Here is a 6768-nt window from a genome sequence, read left to right as displayed (position 1 = left end):
TTCTGCTTTATATCTCTAATTCAATGACAAACTTCCTTTTGCAGCTGGGACAACACAGCCCGAGAACCCACAGAATGCAAGAGCCGAGCTAATGAAGTGTTAGCTGCTGGTAAAAATTGAAAGTATCTGCAGCTTTTCATATGAGCCCAAAAGTTATCTCATTGGTAAAAAAGATAATTCTAATTCACCCCCTGTTATGACCCATAAAAACATACCTGACAGCCAACTTTTCCTATTCCCAAATATCAATACAGAGCTGCAAATAAAACAAACCAAAACCAAATCTGAGAATGAGTCCCAACAAGGTGAAATAAAACATGCTAAAATTTATGGAACTTAATGAGAAATCAAATGCAATTTCTTTGGCATATTCTCACACTTTAAGTGAATGCAAGCAGTAATGCCATAAATAGTCAGGTATTATTGCTCTCCTCATGGGATCTAGGAGGAGACCTGTACTTCATTTTTATTCCTATATGGTCAAAACTGCCTATAAGTGAGAAATAATTTAAAATGTGGGTCATTAAAAATCTCATTCCTCTAGGAGAAAATAATAAATCCTCTGAAGAGAAAGGTCTACTGCAATAACTTTAAAGATTTACTATCCTTAAATATCCTAAAGATAGAAATTGATGACTAGAACCAGGATAAGGTCAATATAACATTGTAAACTCGATGAAATACATCAATAAGGATGAAAAATATAAGAAATCACTTGCTGACAAATGATGATAGGGGACTGTGAGCTTTTTATTTCCAATGTATTGCGAAATCTACATCAAGAACTTCAATTTTGCCATCAGTTAATCAAGTTCTGTCTTACTTTACTCCAACCCTTAGCCCATAAACCTTGTTTAATAGCAGCAATGACATCTTCCTAATATGAAAATAAAACTTTATGAAAAGATGTTGATAAGAGGAAAGCCTTCCTGTTGAAGAACAGGTCTCCTATTAAAAGAGACTATCATTCTGTTATAGCTGTTATTCAGAAATATGGGGTTTTTTTCACTAGAACAAACACACTTTGAACAATATTTCTGTGTTGAGCAACAAAATAATTTTATTCATACCCAGAGAATCATTCTATACAATGCAATTAATCCTTTATATTCCCTAAGAAGGCAGTGGCACTCCCATAGATAGAAAAGCTGGAATGGATGCAATAATCAGTGAAACCCAAGTGCAGAAGAGTTTATATTGATATGAATCCTTTCATTTCCCCCAGATTTCTGTGACCGGATTTCTTACACTGCTGGGCTCTTTTTTTAGGATTATATGTTTTATAAAATTGAACTACTGTATTATAGCTGCTAGAATAATAATGATAATACACTGCATAATCAATAATCACTGTATTATATATAAGTAAATGCAAAGATTAAAGTACACTGTTATCTGTAGCAGAGTAAACAAGAATCAGGTCCATCAAATCTCAGCTTTGGCCATGAGTGGAGTCACTGCCCAGGGCAAGCTGTGTCTGGAGGAAGGAGCCCAAAGCCTGAGCTGCAGAGGTTCAGGTCTGCCTGAAACAGGAAAGCTCCCTCCACTCATGCCCAGTGCCTGGCATGGCAGCAGCTAATGGGAATTAACCCTGTTAAATAGAAAATTCACTCATAACAATATTTTCTTTAAAACTTCCCACTTTTTTGGTCAGTACCTCCGCAGGGGAGCTGCACGTGGAGTTGAAATGAAAATCCTTGAAATGAAAGTCCTTGAAATCAAAATCCTTGAAATCAAAATTCCTGAAATAAAAATTCTCGTGTCCCTGTTAGGACAACCCGATCTATTGTGTGTGTTCATTTGTGAGTAAATGGAGAGTGCTGACAACACTGAGGAACAGAACGTGTCTGTCTGTCTGTCTGTCCTTTAAAGAAATAAGCTCTCAAACTCTCTCTGTTTGTGCTTCCTGGGAGGAGCATGTTAAATGAAGCACACCAGAGAATTTTTCATTTACTACAAAGCTTTTGGACACCTCCACAACTGCTCTAGCATCTCCCTCACGAATGAGGGAAATTAATGGAAAGTTGCTCTCAGCACGCAGAGCCTGACACTGGGGGAGCATTGTCTCTGTGCTATAGTGATTTGATTGGGGCTGCTGTCACATGTTATATGTGTTATGTTCAACTCAGCACTGAAAAACAGCCTGTGCCATTTGCCCTGCTCTCACAGACAGGGAAGATCAAACCATTGTTCCTGGTTTGTTTGCAGTTGTTGCAGTCTCTGTGCTGATAATTTAACAGCCTATAACTTAGACAGGGATAACAGGAATATATCTTTGAAATAATACAATGCAAAGGCACATGAAAGGATAATTAATTCTGGTTTCACAGTGCTGTGCACACCCTGAGTTATCCTTTGCCACAGCCATTTACTCTGTAAAGTTCAGTAGTAATTTTGCAGTATATATGGGCTTGCTCCATTGTCCCATAAATTAGAGATATCCTTCTGGGCTTCAAAGGACTTTGGATTCAGTTTTAGCACACTTGTTATCTCGGGATCGCAGAGTGTTTTGTAATTATACCTAAATAAATCTTCACCGTGTCTCACTCTCATGTAAGTAACAATTCACTTCTCCAGAAGGAGGGTAGAATTTGGAGGCAGACAATCAGAGGAATGAAAAGCTGGCTGTAGTCCTCTCTGGTGGGTGTATGTGCTAAATCTCATTTGTTTTTGCTTTGCTTTTGCTCTCAGACTGAGGAGGAGGAGGAGGGATGTTTCAGACATCTGAAGTTCACTTTTCTCACCTCCATCAAAACAATAGTAATACACCCCCAAGCTTTAAGTGCAAGGAAAAATCAGTCACAAACCTGCAACATTTCCTTCAGATCCCAGAAGTCTACAATTCCTGTGGGTTTACAAATCTTTGAAACACACTCGTGATAGATCAGGTAGGCTATCAATGCCTGCTGTGTACATTCCTGGCATGTATCCCTGTCTTACAGTTGGAATCTGAAAGCCCTTCAGTCCTCCCAGGGAATTTTCCAGATTATCTATTCTGTTATTTCCAGTAACTGTTAGTTTGTTTATTTTACTTGGCGATTCCTTCTCTTCCTGCTTTTCTTACAGTCCAGAAATATCTGCATCATGAGTGGCTTCCCAGCGCTCAGCTTGTTCATTCTGGGGGTTCAATCATCCGTGTCATTCTATACGAGTTTCAGTCCTTCTCAGTTTTTCCTTTTGTCTCCATACAGCTGCACCAGCCACAAGCACCGCCTGATCGAGACCATTCAAGCCCCCTCTTTGAAATTCAACAGCAGTCCGGGTGCTCTTTGGAGGGGTGAATTCTGCTGGCTGACACCACTCCAAAGGAAGAAGAAATTCTTCTCCTGGCCAAGCACTTGCTTATAGTATTTACAGGCAGCTCTGACGAGGGGAGAGAACGATGCATCCGACTCCATCTTATCAGAAGGCTAATTAATTACTTTATTATACTATATTATTCTATATTCTATTACATTACATCTAAACTGAATCTGCCAAGCACTCAACTGCCTGAATCTCGTGACTGTCCACTGACAGTTCTGACACACACGCCCACACCTGGCCCTGACAGGCCAAGGAAACAAAACCCCATCACTCTGGGTAAACAATCTCCATATTGCATTCTGCTTTTGCACAAACACAAGCACAGCAAATAAGATAAGAATTGTTTTTCCTTTCTCTGAGGTTCAGAGAATGTGAAACGGAGAAATATTCTTGGGAAGATGTGCCTTGCATTCCTCGGTGAAGAGAAATATGGCTACACGTGCTTATGTAAAGAGGAAGGACTAACATTATTTTTGTCACAGTTTTGCCTGGTTTGGTAGGATACACAGGCTTTTCTCAGCACAGAGCCCTGGCTGTGCTAGGCACTGGACACCTATATATGCCTGAGGACAAGTCCCAGCCTTGAGAAACTCCCCCTTATTAAAACTGAATCCACAGAAGGTGTGGGAAAATGTTTCTGTAAGCAAACAGGGTGACTATCATTGTGTGTAAGCTCAATTTCTTCCTTCAGCTCATTGAAAAGCACCCCTGGCAGGGGTCAGGAGGGGAGGGCAGCTCAGGTTTCTCCAGTTTTCCATGGTTGGGAGCAGAGGCACTGATGGAGCAGGACACAGGAGATGCTCCATGGGACCCATTCTGCTGACGTGCCTGTCACCTGCAATGTGACATGGGGGCTTTTCCCCACCTGGTGCCCCTTCCCCTCATCACCCTCTTGTGTGTAGGGTCATGGAGGGAAGGAGAAGGGCTGGTGCTCCCTGGATTCACAGGGGAATGGAGGGGAGCTGAGCTCTCGTGTGCACAGTGTGCCAGTGATGGGCACAGCGAGGGCAGGGGCTGTCTTGAAGAACACAAGACCTTTGATCTTGTGGGGATCTTGATCTTGATCACACTTGATCTTTGTGGGTCAAATGGCCTCTTGCTGCCCCTAGACAGGACAAAAATTATTTGGGCCCATCACTGTGTCAGGTTTTGGGGCATCACACTCTAAAGGAAAGGAAGAACATGAAGGACTGATGGAGAGAGATTTATGTGCAAAATCTTGTTGTTGGAGAAGGAGGAACATACAAGTCAAGAAATTTTTTTTATCTAATTAAAATCTTAACATGTTAACTAATACACAACACGCAGTTAATTAGTTGTAGTACAGTGACAATACACAAATATTCACACTCCAAATTAACTAATTAATATAAAATAAGCTCTGCCTGGCTCGTTCACTGGGTGAATGGTTTATCACCCTGAAATCTTTAGTACCACTCTGTGCCTGTACTTCACTGGACTGCTCTGGAGGCCACTGCTGTCCTCCTGCATCATTACAGCAGGGCTATAAATATGTCAGAATACACAGAGTCTCAGCCTGTTGCTGCTATCCGTGTAAAAATCACTATGCCATATGGCTGTAACATATGATTCTGCCATGTGATTTTGCTCAGCTCTAGAATTAAGGGAAAATTAAGTTCAGCTAAACGGGCTGATGGTGGGATAGCCCTTAAAGCACAGTGCTCTCAAAGACCTCTCAATCATCCAAGTCTGCTAAAAGGCAGTGACCTCCAGACAGGAGTTTTCCCAAGTACTTTTCCATTCCCCTTTCCATTTCTGTTCAAAAAAGCAGAAGGTGTGCTGTGCTAGGCAACTTGTTGCCTCAAAATCTCTGAGTTGAACAAATAGTTGTGACCACCTCAGTATGAAACCCATCCCTGGCTGACTAATGATCACAACAACCATAGAGTTTAATCTCCCTTTTAATTATTGTTAGCTTGTAACAAGCTCGGGGAAGGCCCTTTTGATTTGGTAGCACGTGTGTTTCAAATGCTGATATTACCACAGGGATTGGGGTGCCTTAAGGCAAAATGAAGTCATGCAGGCATAGACCTGCCACATCTGCCACAGGCTGAAACAATTAGGAACTTGGGCATTACAGATTTTTATCTGAAAACTGGATGGAAATTAATCTATCTCATGGGTGCCTTCTGTAAGAAAGAAAAAGCTGGTTGAGTGTGATGGAGTTTGTGAGGTCTGTAGCAAGAACTATGTAACAAAAAAATTGATATTCTGAGGTCTGTGGCAAGAACTATGTAACCAAAACATTGATATCAGCATTATAAATTAGCACCTTCAGCTAATGAAATAATTATTCAATCAGAACTAAGCAAGTGTATGCAAATGCAGGATTTCAGGTGACCAGCATATTCTCTAATCAGTTTGGACAGTTGAACAAGTCTCTTTTGTCTTTAAAAACAGGAACCAGGATGACTATTTGCAAAATAAAAGTTCAGCACAATTAACAATTTAAAAAAAAGTTTACAAAGTAATTCTATTCAATCTAACGATCTTATTATAATATTTGATGTTTCTCAGAAGATTAACTTTGTCTTGTGAATGCCTCAAATCCTTGTCATTTGTTACAAGAAGAAAGACCCTCTGACATTTCTGCTAGGAAACATGAAATCTGTGAACCCCAAATCCAAATAAAAACGTCAGTGTATTTTTCATCAACACTTCATGATTAGTAAAGAAATGTATTGATATTAAATGCTTGACTCAAGAACTCTGAAGGCTTTGGGATGAGCCACATGGTTAAGACTGTTCTCCCTCCAACACAGAAGCAGAGTTCAAAACCCTAGAAGAGAAACTAAAAACTAGAAACTTCTATAAATTCTGGCAAAAGAAATTATTTTGTTTCTAGTAGTTATATATATATATATATATATATATTGTGCCTGCCCTCTTTCTTTTCTTATGAATATGAAATACAAGGAAAAAGAAATATCTAAGGTTTAATACTCTAGCTCTCTGTCAATAAACATCCAATTGCAATAAAACACACCTGTCATGCTTCCCTGTACAAAGCAGAGCTTGGAGATAAAATGACTGATGTTTTGTTTCTTTTCTGTCTCTGTAAGATAGGAACATGGAAGCATCAAAATGTGTAAGAACATTTCAGTTTGCTTTGTAACCTGCAATTTATTTGCATGAATTCAATTAGAGTCTCATTCATCAAACACAGTGAAGCTCTTGAGAGGTGACAGATCAAACTCTGGCAATCACAAACGTGCTGAGCTTTGCCCAAATTATTGCAAAGGTTTCTTGCACCTCCAGTTTCTTTAAGGAGTCTTTGACTTTCAATCCAAGTGTCAGCCAACCAGCTCTCAGTGCAGAGATTAAGTAATGCACAAATTAAGGGTTTGGGGCTGATTCTAATCCTTCTGAAATAAATGGCAGCACTCCCCATGGCTCCAGAGGGAGAAAGGTCCTCTGCTTTACTTCACTGGCTGATTGCAA

Source organism: Melospiza georgiana, chromosome 4 (assembly GCF_028018845.1).
Source record: "Melospiza georgiana isolate bMelGeo1 chromosome 4, bMelGeo1.pri, whole genome shotgun sequence".
Taxonomy (NCBI): Eukaryota; Metazoa; Chordata; class Aves; order Passeriformes; family Passerellidae; genus Melospiza; species Melospiza georgiana.
The sequence above is the reverse complement of the archived record's forward strand: the minus strand, read 5'-3'. Positions refer to the sequence as shown.